The sequence below is a fragment of the Balearica regulorum genome, chromosome 13 (genome assembly GCF_011004875.1).
Source record: "Balearica regulorum gibbericeps isolate bBalReg1 chromosome 13, bBalReg1.pri, whole genome shotgun sequence".
Lineage (NCBI taxonomy): Eukaryota > Metazoa > Chordata > Aves > Gruiformes > Gruidae > Balearica > Balearica regulorum.
The window spans coordinates 2,166,801-2,190,360 of NC_046196.1; the positions used below are offsets into that span (position 1 = coordinate 2,166,801).

General features: G+C 56.5%; 1 protein-coding gene across 9 annotated transcripts in view; it reads right to left on the minus strand.

Moving 5' to 3' along the window:
• The window catches only part of ZNF469 (zinc finger protein 469), a 154,556-nt gene that overhangs the window by 33,409 nt on the left and 97,587 nt on the right, over nt 1-23,560 (minus strand). For 4 of the 9 annotated variants that reach the window (XM_075765747.1, XM_075765749.1, XM_075765743.1 and 1 more), the window contains 2 exons: nt 16,754-16,802; nt 99-283 (listed from right to left, as the gene is read on the minus strand). The gene's annotated coding sequence lies outside the window, so the exon portion shown is untranslated. Of the gene's footprint in view, nt 1-98; nt 284-16,753; nt 16,870-16,902; nt 16,972-23,560 lie in introns of all 9 variants that reach the window. The other 5 variants (XM_075765748.1, XM_075765744.1, XM_075765752.1 and 2 more) reach the window with 3 other exon arrangements.

Sequence of the window (23,560 nt, forward strand, 5' to 3'; positions counted from 1 at the left end):
CCACCAGCGCCCGGAGCTGGCACCGAGCTGCGGGCACGCTCTGGGCACCCGTTTTGTGTCTCCTGCCCAAAGACGGTGGCCACGTCCCCATCACCTACCTGGCACCCGAGGACTCCCTCGATCCTACTTGGGTTCCTCGCGAGCTCTGGATGCGTGGAGCTCCCTGATGTGGCAAATCCCAAAGGCTGGAGAGGCCATTCCCGATTGTCCTGGGCAGATCCTCCTGCACTTGTGCTCGTCCTGTGCTACTCGAAGGCGGCAGGCTGCTTACTGGGCGCTGGATCTGCGGGAGAAGGGAGCACCCCGGCTCAGTGGGGACAGGCTGCACGGGGACGCTGGAGATGGGCTCCAAGCCAGCGCTGCAGGGACATCATCCTGCCACCCCAGGGCATCCAGTCCAAAGTAGGGAGCTCTTTGGGAGAGGCTCCGATGGAGAAGCTGCTCCAGAAAGCCAGCGCAGGGATTTTGGAAGAGGGGGATGCTGTGGTGGGGTTCGCAGGGGGCTCCCACCAAAGCTCCGCGGTGCTGCCCCTACCAAAGCCAGCACCACTGAGGGGACAGCAAGGGGAAAGCAAGCGCCAGCACGTGCTGCCATCCCTCCTGCCTGCAGTCTGCCCTCCTTGCTGCCTGTGCTGCCAGGCCTGCCAGGCTGGGGACGTCTGCGTGCATCGGCTGCCAAAACCCGAGAGATGCCACGTGCCGAGGGATGCCGGCCACCTCCTCCCTGCCTTACAGCCTACCCATCTCTGAGCTCCATTTGTATCCTGCTTTTCTAATTGAGTGACGAGGAATGAGGACAAAAAGGCTCAGGACAGATCCACGGGGACTCTCGGTGTCTCTGCTGCTGCCCATACCAGACTTGATGTCCAAGTCCTCCCCTCCAGCCCATCACCTCCCCCAGGGCTGCTCACCAGGCTGACACGGGATCCCTGGCCACACTTTGGGGTACCTGCCCACAGCCCGACACCCAGCACCCTCCTCGCCCCATGCTGGGGGAAGAGCTGCTTGCAAACACCTGCAAACACTTTCAAATCCCTCCTCCCTGTTCTCTGAACCTGCATCATATCAGCTAACATTCAGGCTGTTTTGGGGGACAGAAACCCCTCTCCTGCTCTGTGCTGCACCCCAGCACAACACACCCTGGACCATCAAAAAAAATATAAGTGTAAAAACAGCAATAACAGTTACACTTTAAGCCCAGCTTAAGGCTTTGCACGAATCAAGCTTGATTCATCCCCACGTCCCAGGAGGCAGCCGCATGACCCACAGCTCACGGGTGCTGTTCGTTAGCGATGTGGGACTCATTTGCAAATTGAACCAAGCGCATGCAGGTGCCTGTTAATCTGCTACAGGGGAGCAGAGCTCCCACCACGGGCTGCTCGAGGCCGGTCCCATCCCATTCCTGTTTGCTGCTGCTTCAGGAAAGCTTCGTGCTGTCGCTTCCAGCCAGATCCACGGCATCTCCGACACAAGACGTGAGGGTGCCTTTTTTGGGGTGAAATTTTTGGGGAGGCAGCTGCAGGAGCAAAGCAGAAAGGAGTTTTACAACGACCCAGATGAACACAACCCTGAAAACATCATCCCAACGTCCACGCCATGCAGCTCCTCTGGAATCGGGACGTGACCCGTTTCCACCGCCCCAGGTCACAGCGGCAGGGCCAGATGTTCAAAACACCAGCAAAGCACCCAAATCTTACCCAGACCACAGTCCTGGGTTCCCTGAGGCACCAAATCTCCCCAAGCAGGCTGCAAACCATCATCTCGTCTCTTCTGTGAGCTCCCAAAGCTGAGCGGTCCCAGCCGAGCCCTTGGACATCCCTTGGTGGCCACGGTCCTCCAACCTGATGTGAGGACGATTCGTACCAAAGCTGCACCCGATGCTGAAGGTTTAAAATCCCCAGAAGTTTAAAGCACGACGTGAAGCCCACTTCAAAGGGCTGCAGCTTCCTACTTGATAACATCAGGAGTCTGGATCAAAGGCTGCATCCTAGGAAGTCCAGCAAGCGAAAGGAAAATAAAATCGCTTCCTCTAGAGCATTCCTCGCTGCTGAAAGTCAGCTGCTGGTTTAGGAAAATTAGACCATCGCGTTAAAATTATAGATGATGCTGAAGCGTGCTTCTGATGGCTTTACGGGCTTTGGAAGTGGTTTGCGAGCAGAGGGACGGGGTGGCAGTGGGTCTCCGGTGCCGTTTGAACCCAGTCTTGCACATCAAGGTACACCCAGCTCTGCCCTGTGCGGGGACGTGGCTCCCGGCTTCTCCCATCCCGAAGGGGAAGGCTGCAAGCACAGCCCGGGATGGAGCAGGCAGCTGGGGACAGAGGGCACCCCACCGCGCGGGATGTCGCCGGCAGGTCCCGGGTTCGGGAGCATCCCGTGCCCTGGTGCCTCTCGCAGCTGGAGGCAGATATTCCTCTCTTTCAGGCCGTTTCCATGCCAGCCAGAGGCACGGCTGCGGACTTTGCAATCCTCCCCACTTCTAAGCGTTCCCAGTTGGCCGATCCCTGCTGGGTTTGATATCACCGCTCTGGTATGCCGATGCTGGGATCTGGACTTTGCTGGAAGCCACCCCGGAGAACAGCCTCATCTCATCCTCCAGCTCCCATAATAAGGTGAGAGCGGGCAAACCTCACCGGCCGGGAGTTCCTCACCCCGGGCACCGTGCGAGGCTGGGCTCTCCGGGCTGGGGGATGCCCGAAAGCCACCGCCACGTGCAGATGGAGAACAAGGCGTCACCCTGGGATGTCCTCATCCCTGCAGGACGACGTAGCATGTGGGGAACTCTGCCCATGGCTCCTCCGAAAGCGCTTGGTCCCGCACGGGCACTGAGGGAAAGGGGCACGGTGCTGCCTGCTCTGCGGCTCTCGCGTGGCCAGCCTGGCATTTCCTAATGCGTTCTGCAGGACAGTGACTGTCTCAGCCTGCTGGGAATCTCAAAGTTCCAAGAAACAGCAGCAAAATGGCCATGTGCAGTAAAAAGTCCAAGTCAAGCCACACGAGAAGATGCCACGGGCATCGCTGGTACCCCGAGCTGACTCTGGGCAGAGGTTTTCTTTTCGGCTTTGCAAACGTCGTTGCTGAGAGTCAGGGTAAAAGCAGAGCGCCCGTTTCATAAAGCAGGCTCTGAGCACACCACGTCGAAACAATCCCATTTCCCCCAAAGACCTTGCAAAGGCCTGCAAACACCCCACGCTGGGGGCTGCCCCAGCCCTGTGCCGCACCGGTGGGCTTTGTGCCGCCTGGTTGGAGCAGACCCCCTGGCACCAGCAGCCTTGGGCAACTGTGGGGGAGTTGGGATGCTCACACCCACCCTGTGCCACCCAGTGCTGCCGGGAGCACGGAGAAAGGACGCTGGGGACAAATCGGGGGGCAGGTGTGCCACAAAAGCATGTGCCATGTGCACGTAGCGCCAGTCCTTGGCAATATCCCCTCTGCAAACCCATCCTTTCCTCTGCCTTCACCATCCCGGTCCCCGAACGCGGGCAGGGGCTGCAGCAGAGCCTGGATCCGGGTGGGCTGCGGCCCCTCCTCACCCTCCCGCCCCTCATTTCGCATCCTGCAGCACGCAGGGACAGCAGATCCTTTCTCTGCCCTCCGCCTCCGCAATGATTAGTGCCTTTCAGGAACTTTTTTTTTTTTTTTTTTCTCTGGCTAGCCGGCCCCAGATGAATAGCTCTGGGCAGAAGCGAGCAGACAGCATCCCCTGTATTCCACCCTTCATATGAAAACCAGATGCCACGAGTACGGTTACAAATCAAAGCTGACAGGGGGACGAGAGGTTTACTTAGGAATTGAGAGAGGGCACGAAACCTTTCAAAGGGGGCTACCGTGCAGCCCCCCCGCCGATGCACAAACCCCGAATTGTACCAACCCTCCCTCCGCCCGAAAACTGCTGATAACCGTCCCCTTTCGCGTAATTCATGCTTTCCATTGGCTTTGCTGGAAATGATAACCGGATAAGGAGTTGTTACCTGGGGAGCCTTTTATTTTTGTTAGTTTTAACTCATTGCTGCTTGCATTTCTCCAGCTGGTCGGGATGGCGTGAGGCACGGCCGAGCCTGGAAGAAAAGCTGTGCTCAGAGGGCGAGGCGACGGCAGCATCCTGATGGGTATCCTGCTCTAATGAACTGTCAGCTTGCAAGAGGGAGAGCTGATGAAACAGCCGGGCTAATGTTTAGTGACAGCCACGATTTACTAATCCATCCGAGAAATAAATAGGAGCCGTGTGGAATAAAAGCGGAGTTCAAGCCCGGCCCTCGACGGGGCATTTGCAATGAAACAAAATGTCAGGTTTTATAAATGACCTTTTCATGTAAGTCCCCAGCGAGGCCTGGGAGGAAACGGGGGGCAGCTGCCCAGGGAATCGCTTCGAAAGCTGCAAAGTCAGGAGGCTGGTGCTGGATGCGGCCGAAGCCATGGTGGGGTGGGATCGGGGCTGGGAGGAGCGGCAGGGACATGATCTCCTGCCTGCCCAGAGAGAGGACCGTACCATTGGGGTGTGCATCTCCCCCGGCACCCATCGGGGTGTGCATCTCCCCCGGCACCCATCGGGGTGTGCATCTCCCGCACCACCCATCGGGGTGTGCATCTCCCGCAGCACCCATCGGGGTGTGCATCTCCCGCAGCACCCATGGGGTGTGCATCTCCCATGGCCCCATTGGGGTGTGCATCTCCCACGGCACCCATCAGGGTGTGCATCTCCCACAGCACCCATCGGGGTGTGCATCTCCCACGGCCCCATTGGGGTGTGCAGCTCCCACGGCCCCATTGGGGTGTGCATCTCCCACAGCACCCATCGGGGTGTGCATCTCCCGCGGCACCCATCGGGGTGTGCATCTCCCGCGGCACCCATCGGGGTGTGCATCTCCCCCGGCACCCATCGGGGTGTGCATCTCCCGCGGCACCCATCGGGGTGTGCAGCTCCCGCGGCACCCATTGGGGTGTGCAGCTCCCGTTTAACCCGAGCTGCAGAAACTAAGTCCCAGCTTAGACCTGTCATGGGCGAACAGGGCTAAGACCTCGATTTCCGACGCTGAGTAATGCTCAGACATGCCATTCCTGGCCTGGAGGGTTTATCCAGCCCCACGGAGAAGCCATCCCGACCGGGATGCAGGGCTGCATTGAAATATTCTCCGCAAGCTGAGCCCTTGCATCGCTGGTGCCACTGTCTCGGGGCTGCTTGTGCAAAGCGCAGTGGCTTTTGATGCTGCAAAATTTCCCGTCTCTCTCCTCCTGCGAGCCAGGGCTGCCGGCAGCGACGCCCTGACGGCCGTGGGAGGGATGGTATATTGCAAAATCCATCGGGATGCAGACCGGATCCACGCCGTGTGAGCCCTGTAACCATCCCAAGGACCTCGCCATGAACTCAGGGTTGTGAAACTCTCCCCGGCCGACGTTCCCGTCCGGGGAGCTCCATCTGTCTGGCTTGTGCATCTCCCAGGAAGGATTTCTCTCTACTGGAAAAAGAGATTTTTTCAGAGGAACCTGCCTCTGCCTCCCGACAGCCCTCGCTGCGTCACAGCCCAGGAAACGTTTCAGCTCGGGTAGCTGAAAGGATTGCTGCAAACAGCTGGCAGCACAGATCGCTCGGACTGTGGAAGTGCTTTGGGATGAAAAGTATGTGATAAATTAAGATTACTACTCTTCCCTCTGATCAGCCAGTCACTGGTTTCCAGCACGGCGCTGGCCAGAAAAGTCTCACCGAGGGATTCTGGCCTCGCCCCGAGAGCTTGCGGTTGAATGAAAGCAGATATTTTACACCAGCGTCCAGAGTCTGCTTTGGGCTCTCGAAGTGACAGAGAATTCACCACAGCTTTCGTAATCTCTTCCAAAATTAATTATCCCCGCTTCTCAAAACCTTCCTGCTTGAATCGCTCAGCCTGCAGCTTTGGCGGCGGAGCCAGCGATGCCGCAGCGCGTGCGATGGGAGAGCCGCTGCCGCCCGGTGCCTTCCCTCCGGGGGTATTTCGGGCTGTAATGGATCCCCTTTTACCCTGCTCTTCAACCAGCTGGACAGATTGAACTGGATTCTCGTAGTTTTTGCACTAAAACCACACTTAAAGCTCATCCCTAAGCTCTTGGCATCTTCGCACCTTGCTCCTGTGGGAGCCCCGTGACAAGCCCCGGGCTCACTGCTCCGGCTCACGCGTGACCCCGGGCGCTTTGCTGTTGGAGATTCGCTGTGGGTTACTGCTGTGCCAACCTGTGCGGCAGCTGCAGGCAGCTGCAGCATCGCTTTATGCCGCTTCCAAATTTAAAAAAAATAAAAATCCTGAAGAGTGAAAAGCAGCGAGCTGAAGGAAGGGATCCCTCCAGGATGCTCTGGGAAACACCCACCTCGCTCGCAATTCCTCGCTCGCAATTCCTCGCTCGCAATTCCTCGCTCGCAATTCCTCGCTCGCAATTCCTCGCTCCCAATTCCTAGCTCGCAATTCCTAGCTCCCAATCCCTCGCTCGCAATCCCTCGCTCGCAATCCCTCGCTCGCAATCCCTCGCTCGCAATCCCTCGCTAGCAATCCCTTGCTCCCAATTCCTAGCTCCCAATTCCTAGCTCCCAATTCCTAGCTCCCAATTCCTAGCTCACAATTCCTCGCTTGCAACTGAGGCAGGCAGAGGCTGGCAGGAAAAGGGCTTCAGACTCCCAGCCAGAAGCTGACGAAGCACGGGGGTGAGAAGCCGTGCCCCTCGCGTGGCGACGAGAGGGGACCTGGCACCGCTCCCCGGCACGCAGCATCGCTGCCGGAGCAGCCAGGGAATGCAGGGTCGGGATCGCAGCTCACCTGCTCTCGCCCTGAGCAGAGTCCGAGGCCGTGAACAGCCAGTGCTTGACCCCAACGCTCGCACCGACAGCTAGAGCAGGTTTTCATTAAAGCCTTTACCTCCTCGGGAGGAGATCCCCCAGCCGCGGCGCGCGCAGGTGGAATAGGGCTTGAATTTATATAAATAACACGGCAGATGCCCAACGCGGTGACGGGCTCTGCAAGCCCGCGATGGGTTGCTGCCTCTCGTTGTGCCCGTGCCCCCGTCGTGTGCTGAGCTGATGGAAAAGCAACGCGTATGAGATCTGCCCGGCGCCGTACGTGCACCCACCGCGGTCCCCTCCGCTGTGGCTCGATAAATGGCAACGGAATGTTTCCCTGGCCCAGAGGGAGAAGAGGCCACCGAAAGGTGTTCAGAAGGACTTTATATGAAATAAAACACCGGTCTTCGTGGAAACGCTATGGAGAAGCACATCACTTGCTGCAGAGCTGGGGGGAATATTACGGAAAAAGGGTTTATTACCCCAAAATGCAGGTGTGAGCTGCTGGAGCTATTCGGTGATTAGTGTCAGCTGAGCAAATGGACCAAAAAAAAGCCCACGTTTTCCATTTCAAGAGCAATGCTCCACCACTAAATTTAGTATTTTTAAAAAATTTCCAAGCAAATGCCAACGGGATGGATGACACAGAGACCCTGCGCACACCGATGCTGGCGCTGGTTCCTCCGCTGGCAACGCCTCGTGCCGCGTTCGGCCGCGCTGCCTGTCTCCCCGCACCCTTCGGAGACAGCCAGCACCGCAGGGTCGCACCGGCAAGGATGGGCTCCGCGGCACATCCCGGCAGCACAACGCCACGGGGTCGGGCGGTTTCGCCGGGGAGACGTGGGAATCCTCCCTGTCACCATCTCCCTCCCGCGCCTCTGAACGCCGGCCAAGGAAAACACCATTGTGTTAGGAGCAGACAAGGAGCCGGTGCCAGCGAGGTCCGAACAGCCGGCTCATTGTGTCCCTCCGGCTGCTGGCTTAGCTCGGGGTTAGGTCAGCCTAAGTGTGCAGCTTTTCACTTTGAGCCTTCATTAATGTATAGAGGAAATGAGAAACATTACACGGTAGGGCTGGTTTGCATGGAAGGCAAACGTGGAGAAGGAAAATATCCCTCCTTCCCCAACATGATGCTCCGGCAGCGAGCGGTGGCCTGAAACAGGAGCGGGGCTGCTGCGAAATGTGGGGATCAGCGGGATGGGAGCGATGCCGTGGCCACCGGTCTCGCTTGCAGCCGGCCCAACTCCTTCCAGCCCATCCCCTCCATCCAGCATCCCGTCCCCCCGGTCACCAGGATGCACGGGCAGAGTTTGGGGGTGCTCCCACCCCAGGGCGCTCCTTCTCCTCCCCTTGATTAATTCATTTGCTGAAGAACAGGCATCCCACACCGGGCAACTAACCCAGCCCTTCTGGTGTGTCCTCCGGGGGCTTTTCCAGCTTCGGAGGGGTGGGAAGGGACACCCGAGGTGTGGGCTGGGACACTGGGACCGTGGTGGGCGAGGGCAGAGGGGACAGCTCTGGATGGGCTCTCCTTTCGGCGTCAGCTCACGAATCACCTGAAATGAGGTCGTTTTAGTTCAACCGCTCGGGGCTGCGTGAACTCCCCGAAACCTCCTCCAACAGCTCCGCAAGCTTTTCCAGCCCAAGCGGCCTCCTGGGTGTTTCCTGCAGGTTTTACGAGGTGCTTTAGGGAGATAAGAGCGAGCGCATCCTCAGCACCCTCACGTCTCTCTCCTGTCAGGTTACACACCAGGTTTTTAGTGAAATCCACGGTCCGGAGGTTTGAAGCACCCGCCTCTTCCCGCTTCCACTCGGAGCAGCGTGGACTCTCCGGCGGCTGCTCCGAGGTGCCCAAATCCCCGCTCGGGGTGGGAGCAGCTTGTCCTTGCTCCTGGCCAGCCTCATCCAGGCAAACCGCCCCCCAGCCCGTCCCCCCCAGCCCTGCGTGCTCTGCTCCGTCCTGCGTCCTTCTGCCAAGTCCCCCGGCAGCCGGGACAGCCCCAGCCCCTCCGCACCGACGCCTGCGCCGGCTTCTCCCATCGCCCCGGCGGCGTTAGGTGTGGGCACAGGGAGCCCGGCGTTTTCACACGCGTGTCAAGCACCACGCGTGGCACCGGCAGTGCTGTGAATAAGCAGCATCGCTCTCTCCGGTCCAAGAACTTCCCGGGCCCTTGTTTTGGTTTCAGCAAAGATAAAATGTCAACATTTTTAGGCACAGAGGGACGGCCGGATAGCCTGACCTGTCAACATCTAGAATGGAAAACACGCTCGTCAAGTACTCGGGATGAGGTTCTAATTACTCCCCACATACCAGCCTGCATAAATACAGCGGAGCAGTCCAAGAAAAGCACGCTTCTGACACAAAGAGCTTTTCCTGGAGTTAAACGCAGTCTCCTTTGCCCTGGGAGCCGGGTTTCGTCTCCGGTAGGTAGCAATTTGCTTCCGCTGGGTTTGCAGGGCTTTACGGAGGAGCCCCAGCCCAGGCGGCATTTCTCCGCAGAGGAAAAGAGCAGCACCCCCCGCCGTGACGGGAATGGGTGACGCTGCGGGACGCAGCCCGGGGTGGGAGCATCCGAACGGTGCTGGCCTGGCCCTGAGGGCCTCAAGGATATCGGCCACAGCGATTCCCAAAGCACCGAAGGATGCTGCGGGATGCTGCTGACATCTCACCGGATCTCATCCTCCCTGGTTCTGCCTCTGGGAAAGCCGAAGGGGGAAGAGATGTGATGCCTTGTTTCATGGCGCGGGTCAACCGCCCTCATCTCCATCAACAGCTCCCAGGTGCCCATCAGGTAAGGCAGGCGAAGAGATGCTACCCCAGAAAAATGCAACAAATTTGCTTGAAGCAAATCCTCAGCTCCCAGCCCCGCATCTCAGCTCCTCAGAGATGCGCTTTCTGCTTCCTCGCAGTAGGAAACCCCCTCTTCAAAGTTTCCACCTTGACTTTGGACAACCTGCCCTTTCTGGGCTGGCTCCAGGCTCTGGGGACGCAGCCCCTGCCTAAAATCTACGACAAATAAATGCCTCCTGCCTTCCCAAGCACGGCAGCGGCGCTGCCGAGGGAGGTTGCGGAAGGGACAAGGATGCTCCGAGCCAGGACACGTCAGTGCTGCTGGGTGGATTTGTATTTATCTCGGTTAATCGCCGTGAGAACTGGGCTCTTTTTGCTACAGACCTCCTCTTTCCCACTCTGTATATTATCATTTCCGCGTTGCCAACGGGCAAGGGAGAAAATAAACTCAGTCGACGCTTAGAAAAATGTTCAGGGGAGAAAACAACTTCCTCATTTTAGAGTAAAAAGACCCTAAACCACAGCTGGCCCAGCCATCAGCTCTGGGGACACTTTACCACGAGTAGCACCAAGGTTGGGCTGAAGGGCCGGGAGACTCCTCAGAAGCCAGAAGGGTCCCAGAGGAGAGACACAGCGCGGGAGGACACCCAGACCCGAACCAGCGCTGCCTCAGTTTCCCCTCCAGCCTTTTCCCTGCCACAGATATTCCGATTCTAACTTCCCAGATGATAAATCGCTGCCTCCCAACCGGCGTGTCAGCTCAGGTGGGCACTTCCACGCCGGTCCCAAACACTCTCCAAGGGTTTTGCCCGGCAGCTTGCAGCCTTGCCGTCTCCCGGTTTGCGATGCCCGTGCAGAAAAGCCCAAGAGAAGGAAAGCAGAGCTGCTTTCCATGCAACACCCGGAACCCCTTCGCGAGGGTCTCGGGGGGAGCGGCGGCAGCGGCAGGCAGCAGCCGAGCAGGCAGCAGCCGAGCAGGCAGCAGTGCTGGCTGGCTTGTTTGAAGCCCCACGTGGGGGACCTGCCCTCTGCAATCCATTTAGCACTTGGCATCGCTCAGAGGGCTATTTTTAAAAGGTATGCAACTGTCCCAGAAACCCAACTTTGAAGTGTGGTTCAAGGCTTTGTTGTTGTGAAAAGAAAGGGCTTTTTTAACGTTTGTAATTAAATGCAAACACAAGCGAGTTATTGGACCGGAGCCGGCCAAGGCAGGTCAGCTCCGCTCCGTCCATCGGGTCTGGATGTTGTCCGGTTTCACAGCACGCCTGAGAGACCACCGGCCTTCCCTCCACTCTGTAAAATCCTGCGGATTGCTATCAATTAGAAAAATTTGTTTCCTGGCCGCTGATAAGTACCAGGAGAGCACAGGGTTGCTTCTCATCCTCTGCAGCCCAGCCTGCCTCTTCCTCCTCTTCCTCCGAAGAGCCCAGGCTTGCCAGGGCCCGTGCTTTCGGCCAACTTTCTGCATCTGCCGGGGACAGGGGATGCCCGATCCAGGGAGACATTAGAACCGCCCGGAGAGGCACCACCAGCCAGCCGGTGCCAAACGAATGCGGCAGCGTTGCCCCAACAGCTCCGGGCTGGCAGGAGACGTCCGTAGGAGCAGTTCGCATCTCTTGGCTGCGCAGATGCGGCTGTTTCAGATGCGGCAGGCAAAGCTGCTTTAGCTCATCATCCCCCCGTGGCTGTACGGGGCTGGAGAGCAGCCCTTCCCCCTCGCAGGGCTCCCGAGCATCGCCAGCTCGGAGCCTGCAGCCAGCCCTTCGTCCGGGCAGCCCCGATGCAACCGGTCCACGGCCGGGAGGAATGCGGGGGTCCCCGTACGCTGCCCTCCCCGGGAGGTATTTTGGAGGTGTTGCTGAGCGGGAAGCCCCGGGCCAGTACCTGCTGTTATTGCAGCCTGGTTTTAACCTGGGCCGGGGAGGGAGGGTGCTAATTAAACATGACAGCTTGACAGGAAGGGGCGTTAAATAATTCCTGCCACCCCGTTTGTCTGGGCAGCTCCGCGCGGCCATGGGGAGGGGGCAGGCGGTCCCCCTTAATTAAAAAGCAGCAGATCCAAACCAAAAATAGATCGGGCTCTTTTTTTACGGGGACACCGGTGGCCGCCCACAGCTGCATTTTTCACATGCCTTCCGAAGGAGATCTCTATCGGTGCTCGGGGACGATGAGCTGGTTTGGGTCCTGCAGTTCACCGTGCATTGCACCTGGGGACACGACCGTGCCCGGCTCCTTCCCGTGGGCTCCGGCAACCCGTCCCGTGCACAGGGACAGAGCCGGCGGGTAACGCAGGGATGGAAAAAACCTCGCCAGCGGGCAAAGCCACGAAAGGAGAAGGAGTCGGTGCCGGGCAGATTTCAGAGCGCTGCCTGGAAGGCAGGTGGGCAGGCAGCAAGGGTTGGCACGGGGGAGGCCGGGCTTGCAAGGAGGCCAAAACGCAGCGCAAATACCTGCCTGCCGCCCTGCCAGCGCCCGGCACTCGTGTGCCGTGGTCCTGACCCCGCTCCCCGCCAGCCGGCCCTGCCAGCTCAGGAACAGGTGACTATTACACGTGTTTAAAACCAAAGATTTAAAAAAAACAGATTAAAAACCAAAAGAAAACACAGGGGACAGCATGAGCGCTGGTCCTTCCCTGCTGGATTTCGTTTCTACGTTTGCAGGACCCTGGAGGAAGGAGGGACGCGCGTCCTCGCAGAGCAAAACGCACGCTCCTGCATCCTGCTGTGCGGTGGAGAGGGCTGCTGCCAGCGACCCTGCGAGCACGGGAATGGTGAGAAAGGGTCAGACCTCAGGCCGTCTTGTCTGTCCCTGTGTCTCTGAGAGCGTCCCATAGCGAAGGAAGGGTGGGCAGCCCCAAGCGGGACCCTGCCCATGGGAGTGCTGCCTCTGGTCATCATTGACTACAGCCCTAAAGCTCCAGGTTGAATATTCCCTTCAGAACCGGAGTTGTGATAAATCTAGATGATTTTCTTAGAAATGAATGCCCCGTCCTTTTCTGAGTTACATCAAGTTCTTGGTTTCAGCCTCTTCCACCTGTGGCTTCGTGCACCGGCTCTTTGCCCCAAGGCCTTTGAGGGCTACAGACAAGCAGAGACGTGGGATCCCCGTACCCCCAGGCGATGCTCCAAAGGGAGACCCCGGCTCTCGCACGCCCGATGGGTGTTACCCTGGAAAACTCACGCCACGCGTGCGGGTGAGCAGGAGTGCCCCAGCCGCCCGGGGTGCAGAGGAGCAGTCCGCACGAGTCTCAAATCTTCCCTCCCAGCCGTCCTGCCAAGCCGCACGAGCCGGCTTTCCTCGAATCCTGGCTCAGGTTCACCAAACCTGGCGTTGGACATTGCTTCTTCCAGCTCCTCCAGGACGCAGAGAGCCCGTGACAGGGTGGCACGGGGATTCCTGGTGTCACGGGGGATGCTGCTCCATGGCTTGGGGACCACTGCCCTTCCCCGGGCTGCGATGGGGGTGTTAAGGCTTTAAAGCCAGCAGCGCCTCGGCAGTGATTTGCCGCAGGGGCTCCGGCCAGCCGGCAGCTGGGATTCGTAGGGGACCTGGCAAACTCCAAATGACTCTGCGGTGTCTCCCGGGGTGCGCGGCCGCGATGCGTTTTCCCCCGTGCAGTGCACAGCGCATCAATCTTCGCTTTGTTTGCGACAACAGAAAGGCGAGGGCAGGCTCAGACTTCCCGGGAAGCTGCGTCCATGTGAGTTAAGTGACAAGGAACACCATCGTCATCCCCCCTCCGTGAGTCATCCAGCCTCTCCTCCCCCGCGCTCTGCTCTTCGGCAGGAGGGAGAGGAGAGTCCCTTCCCATGCCGGAGTGGGAATTTAAACTGGGAAATCCTTTCACTTGATCCCAGGAGGACGATGGAGAGACCGAGGCTGGCACAGACGTGTTGGCAAGCCGAGACTATGCTCCCTGCAAGTTAGTCCTTGGAAGCCCAACTCTGATGTCGCTTACGTGTGTGTAAATGAGACCTAACCCCACCAGTGCCGATGCTCTTGCTCCCCGTACGTCAGCGGATCTGGGTTGAGGAATTAAAAGCTGGATCGCAGCCTGAGGTGAGCTTCTGCAAAATGAATGCCCAGCAGTCAGGCGCAGATACCTTCAGGGGCTGATTCCCAGCTACATTAAGGCCCCTTTATGCTCCTCTAGCCACGTAAAGAGGTCTCTAAGTGAGTGTAAATTAAATTTAAGTTACTTTTGCTTCCTTTTTAAGGCCCCTTTATGCTTCGAATGAGGGGTAAAGGAGCCTTAGTGTGACTATGAGGTGGGCAGGCTTCCCTGCCAGGCGCAGGCAGGTGAGAGCCCCTCCTGTGCTGCCTGCGCTTGCCCGTACAGCTCAGTGGCTTGATGGGGGGGCCGGCGCCAGCAGTGCTGGCACGGGGTGTGACGGGGACCGACGTCTCCGGGCAAAGGCACGGCAGGTCAGCAGGAACCACATCGAGACATCCCACCTCCGTGCACGGCCAGGGCCTCCTTTCCAAGGACAGAACAGATTGGGATGTGAGTTCTAAACGCCCAGGAGCTTTTTTTCCCCGTACAGGCGAAGGCATTTCCCCGCGTACCCTGGCCGACTTACAACACAGGTGACTGTTCTGCCGGAGAGCATCTTCCCTGCACCAGCCTGGGGAGGACGACTCTCTCCAAAGCTGCTGGCTGGTGGGGATGCGTAGCCAGTTTTTGCATTTATCCCAAAATACGACTGTATTTTTACGGTGCCAAAAGCAATTCCTGCCATTACTGCTTGTACGACGTCTGCTGACCGCGAGAGCGATGCTGCAGGGTACGGGATGATACAGCGCAGGTGTGACGCGCTGCGATGCCGGCACCTCACCGCAAGCCGACCGCATCCTCATCCTCCCCTCCCAAGCACAAGGACCGCTGATACGTCCCGACCTTCTGCACAACCCCAAAAGTTCCTCTTTGACCGCCATCTCGCCAGTCGCCCGCTAACAACTATGACAAATACGCTCAACGCATCCCAAGGTCCGTCCGTCCCCACGGCATCTCTCCGTCAGCGCACCTCGCGCAGGTGAACCCCCAGCCCGGCGAGGTCCCGGCCGGGGAAACCACCTCTCCCGAGCGCGCGGGTACCAAACCCCTCCCTCCTGACGGGGTTGCCGGTTCGTTTTGCACTGCCAGGCCCAGGTTTCCAAAGCCGCTCAGCCCCGAAGGAGTTAACGGAGCAGAGCGCGACTCGGATTCCTCCACCTAACCCTCCAAAGTCCCCGTATAACCAGACTTGGCACTTTGAGAAAGCTCCACAAATCCAGAGGCTAAAACACGCTGCCTTCCGTTCGTCAAGAGAAGGCAAGTCCCAGCTAATTGAGGAAACAGAGCCTTCCCCCAGCCCCCTTCCAGGCTGCTTATTTATTTAGGGGCTTTTTTTCCCCTCTTTTTCCTCCTTTTTTTTTTTTTTTCCCCCAACTTTTCTTTTTTTCTTCTTGTTCTTCCCAGACCAAACATTAGGAAAAGAAAGTGCAAATTAATTTGGTGGGGCACGGCTGCAGTTTATGATGCTCCCCAGCTGGCGAGGGCTGTTAACCCCATCGGTGCCCGGTGCGGGTGGGTGCGGACCCCCCCCGGTACCCCTGGGGTGCAGCCATCTCCCGGCCCCCCCCCGTGTCCCGTGGGGAGGCTTCCCCACGGCCACTGCCCCGTTCCTCCGCTCCCCACGCAGGGAGAAGAGAACGGGAGCTGGAAGGCGAAGGGAAACGGTAGCAGATGACTTTTTTTTTTTCCCCCCCCTAAATCTCACTTTTTTCCCTTTCTCCCCGCATCTTGCTGCTGCTGCTGAAGGTTTCCTGAGCGTGCAGGATTTTTTTTTTTTTTTTTTGTTTGTTTCGTTTTTAAACTCCCTCTGACTACTGCACACAATTCAAAGGAAATCTGGGAAACCAAATTCTCAGCTCTCCAAAGCAGCAAATGGAAAGTCGCTTAAAGGGACTTCTGCCTTAAAGCGGCAGCAGCGCTTTTCTCCGCCGGTGAAGAAAAGGGGTTAAACACCCCCCCCCCCCAAAAAAAAAAAAAAAAAAAAAAAAAAAAAGCAGCAACACGACCGGGCTCAGCCCTCTGCACCCCCGGGGTGGGGGGACACACAGTGCAGCGGCTCGGCCACCCCAGGTGACAGCTCGATCGCGACCCCCCTGCTCCGGCCACCGCTCCCCGCCGAGGGGGATGTGGGGGGGGGGTGTGGGGGGGTGTGGGCGCTCCCGGGGTATGCACAGCCCGGGGATGGGGGGGGGGAGCAGACGGGTGGGGAGATGGCAGCACCCCAGGGTGTCCCTGCGTGTCCGCGCCCCTCCGCCCCGCACACGATACTCCTGGAGGAAGGGGGGGGGGGGGGGGGTCCGTAAAGGCACCCGGGAGGCAGCGAGCACCGGCAGAAGGGTTAAGGGGGGGGGGAGGAGGGGGAAAAAAAAAAAAAAGAGAAGGAGGAAAGGAAGGACCGACATCAAAGGCAAGTTCTCTGCTCAGCAGATGAGCAGATCTGTCCTCACTTCATATTTTTTGCAGCTGAAGTCGGGGTTGGGGGGGGGGGGGGGGAGCTGGATTAACTCCTTGTCTCCCGGGGGTCACCCCGCCGGGGCAGAGGCGACACTTTCCCGGCAGAGGTGGGACATCGCAGCCCGTGACAGGAGGAAAGCGGAGCCCGGTTCTGCGGGGGGGGTGTCACCGGGAGCAGCCCCCAGCCCGGGCCGGAGGAGGGGGGGGGGTGTCCGGGCATCACCCGCTGCAAACCGGGGGCAGCTTTAGCCTTGGGGTGGGGGGAAAGGGGGTGCCAGCGATTTTGCTTCGAAAGTTCCGGGATGACACAAATAGCCCAACTACTTTGCAGCAAAGGAGCATCATTTTTTAACTCTGACAAACCTCGTTGAGTCATTGAATGAGCAAGAAAGGGGAAGGGGAGGGGGGGGGGGGAAGAAAAGTTGTGTTAAAGGGACTTTGCAGAGCGAAAACGCAGGAGCCTTCGGCAAGGCGGATTACTGAGGTGAGCAAACCCTAGGAAATCACTGGAGCGGAGGTACGAACCCCCCAACGCTGACATGTGGCAAACAGCACATTCTCCTTCCCCCCCCCTCCCTCATCCTTCGCCCAAACAAAAATAATATTTACATGACATCAGGGAGCAAGCCTTAAATGACAAAAGGGTGTCTACTCACCTCATTATAAGTCGGCCGGGGGGGGAGGCTGCATTCTCCTCTGCGAGGGCTGAAAAATTAAAAAAAAGTCGGGAAATTAAGAGCTGCCGTCTGGCCCTGTGCAGTTCCTCCGTAATCTGTGTATAAAAAGAGAAGTCTTCATTACTGACCACAGGCACAGAGCCGCGCTGCTCACGCCCCCTCCGCGCCGCACCAGCCAGTAGCGCACAGAAGTTGGGCTACGGGAGAAGGAGACAAGCTGAGCGGAGACTATAATGATTTATCTGCACCTCTGGTGGGGGGGGGGGGGGGAACAAAAAAAAGGCTAGAAAGGGAAAGAAAAAAAAAAAAAAAAAAAAAAGGCTTCGCTCCGAAAATGACACGGGAGGAAAAGTGAGTCTTGTAGTTGCAGAAGGGTGACAGACGAGGGGATGTGCCAAGTCCCTAAGGACCAAAAACCCACACACCTCTTTAATCAGCCCTTTAGCCAAAGCCTTAATTAAAAAAGCTGCTACAAAATATCAGATAATGGATTGCATTTTCAGGCCTCTCTGGAAAACCAGCTCATATGGCAATGTTTCTAAACTCCTGCCAGAGCAGGGAAAGCTGCCAGTTTTAGGTTACAATATCAAAGGCACACATCCTCCCCACCAGCAGCCCGCTCCCTGTTACACCGGAGTAAATCCAGAGCCACCCCGCTGCCTTCGAGGCAGCTGGGGCTGATTTTGCAGCAGAGCAGGATCAGGCCCTGCCCTGGCAAAGTGCTGGGCTGCTCCTGCCTGCAGCACCGCCGGTGGAAGGAGAATTTGGCCTCTTTTCCCCCCCAATGCGTGATCAGGTCTGCTCATGTCTTGCGGTAAAAAAAAAAAAAAGGCAAAAAAAAAAGGGCAAAAAAAAAGGCAAAAAAAAAGGAAAAAAAAGGCAAAAAAAAAAAAGGCAAAAAAAAAAAAAAAGCAGCATTCTCCCAATTTGTAAGGATAAAAGGCCGAGAGGATTATCTGCCCTGCTCTCCTCTGACAGCAGTGGGTGTAATATTTGAAACCCCACGCCGAGGTCAATACGACTTTTCCATAGCACGAGACCGACTGACATTTTTCACGTTGCGACGCTTGTTTCTGAAGCTCCCTAAGCGTAGAGAATGAGTTGTCATCTAATCTCGGCAATCAAGTGGAATTGCAATAAAACCCCTGGACTGGATGCCATCCAAGCAGCTCCGAACGGAGCAGCCCCTGGAAGAGCACATGCTTATTAACAGTAACGACTCCAAACTGCCTTTCAGGAGTCAATCTGGCTTTTGCGGACTCCAATAGCGGGGCTACACCAACTCCTGACGTCATTTACAATAAAGTTTTGAATTGCTCGTGTTTTACATCTTTTTCTTTCTATTTTTTTCTCAGCCCCAGAGGCGAACCAACGTTTCTCGGCATCACTGGGGTACGGCTGTGCCCTGTGCTGCTTTTTTGCGTGGCACGGACAACCTCCCATCCACGGTTTTGCTCTCACGATGTCCAATACCCTATGGAAACATGGTATATAATAATACATGCCAGTTTGGATCAAAAGCTCTCCAAAGGCCTGTGCAATTTCAGCAAAGACCTATTTTGATGAAAACCAGAATTAAGGGGCCGAAAAACGCTCCTTTTGCCCGGCTTGCCTCCAGCCCGCCCCGCCAAGCTCGTCCCCGGCTCCGCACGGGTGAACCGGTCCGGGCTGATGGGGATGCGCTGCCTGGTGCTGCCCGCTTGCGCCCAGCATCCCTGCTCCCCCCATCACCCTCCCAGTGCTGCCAAGGCTTCGGCACGGCCTCGGCTTTTGCTTTTTGAAGCCCAAGTGTGGCTTTTTGCAGCAGATCTTTCCTTGGGGAAAACACCCCGAAAACCATCCTCTGGGTAGCAGGTCACTTCCACGCATCCAGAGCGTGCTGTATTCCGGCAAGAAGGGTACCAACGCGCCGGTCTTTAGCATCCCTCTGGCAAACATCACCCCGAACCATTACACACAGTCCCCAATAGAGCATGCACATCCAGGAGGAGGGATGAAGGAGGAAAAAAGCTCATTTTTAGCTAATGAGGTAAGTCCAGAGGAACATCCCCGAAGCCCAGGGAGCTAGTACGGACTGAACCTGGTCTAACGGTGAGCTGGCTCTGGCTCCCAGTCAGGGATTTTTTTTTTTTGAAGACTCATTCACAGGACAAAACAATGAATTTTAAAATACATGCTGCATTCACAGATTCGTTTTGAACCCACTAACATGAAACCACTTATATAATTGTCACAGAGCAAACATCTCATTATGCACAATAAAAGAAAAATTTCATTTTGGTTCCCCCCCCTCCCCAGTTCTCTGCTTTTTGCCTTGGCCAAGACATTTCTCATGTAACATAAATCAAACCCAGGTGCATCTTTCTGCATGAAGCACTTCACTAATAAATATACATATGTGACTGTATTAAAATAAAACCCAGCCCATCATTTGGAGGCCTCAGAATTCCCTTTCAGACCCGGGAATAGTGGTTTTTCCCCCCCCCCAGGTGTTGATGACCCCATCAGTATTTGATGCATTAGATACCAGGATCCAAGTGCCCCGATCTTCATCACACTGGATTTCTTCCGTGGTATCTAACTCACAAGCAATTTTGCTAGATATCAGGTGGGCTCAAAACCATTCTCACCTTATACACAGAAAAATGATGTTTTCAACCTACAGCTGGCTGCATGCTTTTTGTTAATGGTACCAGAGTACACATTATTGATATAATGCAGTGTTAGCTTGTTCAGAAGATTTTTCCCATGCTTTGCTCCCTTCCAGCCAAAGGCTCTCAGCATCTTGCAGGCCGGGCAACTTGCAGGACCACTGCTGTGACCTGTTGCAATGAGCTGGGTCAGGATCCGGCTTCGCAGCTCCTCGGCTCCATCAGGACATTCCTTACCACGCCACCCCCCTTGCAAGCACGTACCCCATGTTTGCACGAGTGATGGGCTGTAAAACAGACTTTGGTCTGGCCATAGCATGCATCAAGGATGTCTGATCCCAATCTGAATCCACAACTCAGATCTGCACAGCTTTGGAGCAGGCGGGTTGGCCAAGCACTTGCGTGAGATGGTCCCAAGGAAGGTGCTGAGGACCCAACCTCAGAGACAAGCCAGAAGCTGATTCATGGCCAGGACCACCGCAGGCAGCATCGCTCATCTTTACCACCTGCTTGTTCTTTATTTCAGGCTCCTCAAAACCACAATCCCAAGTGGCTACGGGCTAGAAATCAGAGACCAAGGTAAGGGAGATTGTCCCTACACCACCGCCATCCGGAGTGCCAACGCAAAACCTCACCGCAGACCCAGCTCCGAGGACTCACGGGACATTTTTGAACGGTGGCTCCAGACTGGGCAATCCAGCCAGGTAGCAGCGAAGTGCGTGGGCTGCTCAACGGGAAGACGAGGTTGAGTAGCCACGAATGCTTTTGATTTCAAGTCCAATGGGGTTTGCAAGGCAGATTTCAAACCCCCAGCTTTTAACCGTCATTAAAAGCGTATTTGAGGGGACGCAATGTCTATGGGACAGAAGGAGCCAACACCCTTCCCACCACATCTGGGTTTGCGGGAGACAAGCCAAGCCACGGGGAACATCTATGGGGTCCTGGGCACCCGAAGGGCTCACCACCGCTAGCGAAGAGACGGCACCTCTCCAACCCCCTCTTCTACCTGGGTGCTCCTCACCTGGGGTCCCCACCACAACCCTTCACGTTTGCACCCCTCCAGGGAGAGAAGACAGCCACCAGCATCAGCTGAAGGGAAAGAGTGACCCAAAGGCAGCAGCACCGTGAGAACCAGGGACGGCACCTCCGAAGAGCCTGGCTGGCCTCGAAGGCCTTTGATCAATCACGATGAATCGCCTGGAATTCTAAGCTACTTGTGAAGCCTCCAAGAATGGCAACTGGAGATATAAATCAGTGATCAGGAAACTTAAATTCACCCCAGATGAGTCCCCACTACTAACAGCATAATTGCAAAGGGCCAAAAACCAAATAAGGTTCAACACCGCCGCGAGTGATAGATGGTGAATGCAAAGCTAACATTTTGCTATCAATTTCTGTTGAAAAGCCCATCCCTTTTCCGGTGAAAATCTCATTGAAAGTTAATTTGCTTCACCAGCTCATCCCTAAAAGCGGCAGCTGAGTAGGAGAGCCGGGCCAGGGCTGCGGGCTGATCTCATCTGGAGGGTGGCAGAGGGGGCGGCGAAAGCCACGGCTGCTCTGCGGTGCCTTGCTCTTCCTTCCCAAAGTAAATTCCCTCATCGTAACCCTTCTGCGACCCTCCGCATCCCAGCACGGATTTCCTAGAAACTCATTTTCTCGCTCTCCTCTAATCTCGCTCTGGTAACGGCTTGTTGAATAGCTTGACTCCCAAAAGAAAAGCTGACATTGACCAAAACCGCTTTCTGCCCAGACAGACCCGCTCCCGTCCATCCCACGCCCGCGATGGGTTTCTTCTGCCCATCTCCCTTCCACAAAAGATTTGAACGGGCTGCCAAGACTGAGGTCAACATCCATCGCTCGTCGCACGCTCACGCGGGCACGGAGGGCAAGGCTAGTGCAAGGACAGCCGAGCCCGTACGGCTTCAGCTAGGGTGCTTAAGACACGCACGTATCCTGTGCTGCAGTCCTGATCAGCACCCTCGGAGCGCTGCCGTGGCTTGGTTGAAGCCAAACAAGCACCAGAAGTTCTCAAAGCATCTTCTGCGGGGTCCCCAGGGTGGGCAGCGCTCCCCCGCCAGCTTGCAGAAAGTGCTGCGAACTCATCGCTGCGGCGGGTGGAAACGGGGTCTGCTTAGGGAAACTGAGGCACGGGGCAGTCGGGGCAACGCTTAGAGCTGCTTTTATAGTAGCACTTTCGAAATGAAAAAAACCCAAACTCAAACCCCCAAAGATTTTGGCTTTCTTGCTCCGCAGCCCTCGCGGCAAACGGCAGGACCGCGCGCGGGGCAGGTATTTGCACAGCCCTTATGCTAATAGGTTGTAGCATCTCTTCCCAGCCCTTCGCAGCCATTCAAGCTGGGAATCCTGCTAATGAAAGGAAAACAGAGAGGAGCTGCGGAGCAGAGGCCCAGGGTGTGGTAACTCTAGAAGGCAGCAGAGGAGGGATGAATGAAACCTTTCACTGTGGTCCAGAGGAGCCAGTGGCACACAGGCTTGAGGAATTCAAGAGCTCTGCACACCAAAGCGGGCGGCGAACACGTTTCGTGGGACGTGGAGACACAACTTTCCTTTAATTAGTGGGCAGGGAGGAGGATGGAGTTGCTGCGAGACGGGGGGGGGACGCGCCACGCTGGATGCAGACACCCCACGGGGGGACAATAATATGTGTATCAGCAGTTAGAAAGGGGACGAAGGAGGCCGGCTTCCCAAACGCTGAAAAGCTGTCCTTATTTTTTCCTGTAATTATGTCTCTAAGGGATCACTAACATTTACATTTTTGTACGAGCTGTATAGTTTATTCACAGCCCTGCTCAGCAAAAGGCTCCGCTAATAAATAGACTTATTGATGCTCGCACTTCTATACATTATGCTACATCCCCGCTCAGACAACCGGCCTATTTTACCCTGCTCGATATTGTGAACAAATTATTCTCCTCTCCGGCGTGGTGCGCTCCCACCCAGCCACGCGCCCCGCACGCCCCCAGCCGAGCCATGAATGGCCGCAGTGTACAGAGCCGCTTGCTCCCCTGCCTCTCAAAACACTTGCAGAAGGGGGGGGGGGAATTAAAAAAAAAAAAAAAGCCAAAAAAGAAAAAGGACAGGGTACAAAGATTCCTTCACACTCTCCGCTCGGGATTATTTCACCTCCCCACCCCCCCCCCACCCCCTCCAGCCCCTTTTCCCCACTTCAAAAATAAATATGTAAGGAAAAAAAGCAGAGGAAATGATTCCTTAATGCTTCTGCACAAAAATCCTGCGGCCTCGCTCCCCGTTGTCTTCCTCCTGCGGCCAGAACAAACTCTTTTCTCCTGCCCCTCATCGGGGGAGATTACTACGGGGAAATGTTTTCCCTCCCACACCCTCAGCTGGCTTGAAATTATTTATATGAAACTTCTCTGGAAGCTTCTCCCCAACCCGAGCAGTGCTGGGGACCTCCAGGCCACGGGCAAAAGCCTGGGTGAGGTTGGTAAGAGCCGTAACCTGCTCCCAGTATGATCTGCGGCATGCGTGAAATGAGTTGGGCAGGTCTCAGTCCTCTCCGACGTGGCACGTGTCCGTGCCATGAAAGCACCCCATGCACCGGAGGGTTTGGGGAGCGGGGCCATCCCTGGCTCACGCCTGAGCTGCAGGAATTAGCCCAGTCTGCTCTTTCATTTTTATGACTTTTTTCTTATGGCCAGCATATTTTTTTTTTTAATACCTTTTTTTTTTCCTCCTGCCCCGTGCATCCCTGCCCGCAGCCGCCGAGGCTGCCCGGGCACGGGGAAGCACCCCGGCACTAGCAGCACGCTGCACCGCAACAACCCACGCCCCAGCAAAGAGCTTTCCTTGCCCCAAATCCCTCTCCAAGGTGGAGAAAAGCATTTCTGGCAGACATCAGCATCGGGATCCTTCCCAGCATCCCTGCTCGCAGCCGAGGACCGCTCCGAAGGCAAATAGTACCCCTCTGTGCCTCCGGCACGCAGCGCCACGGACACATAGATGGCATTATATTTAGCTGGCCCCAGATCTCGGGCATAATATTTTTTTTAGCAGTGGACTAAATATTTTTAACATATGCAAACATGCATGACTGAGGCAGCTACAGAGCCGGGGAGTTGGGATGCCGACGGCCTTCCAGGGCAGAACAATGTCA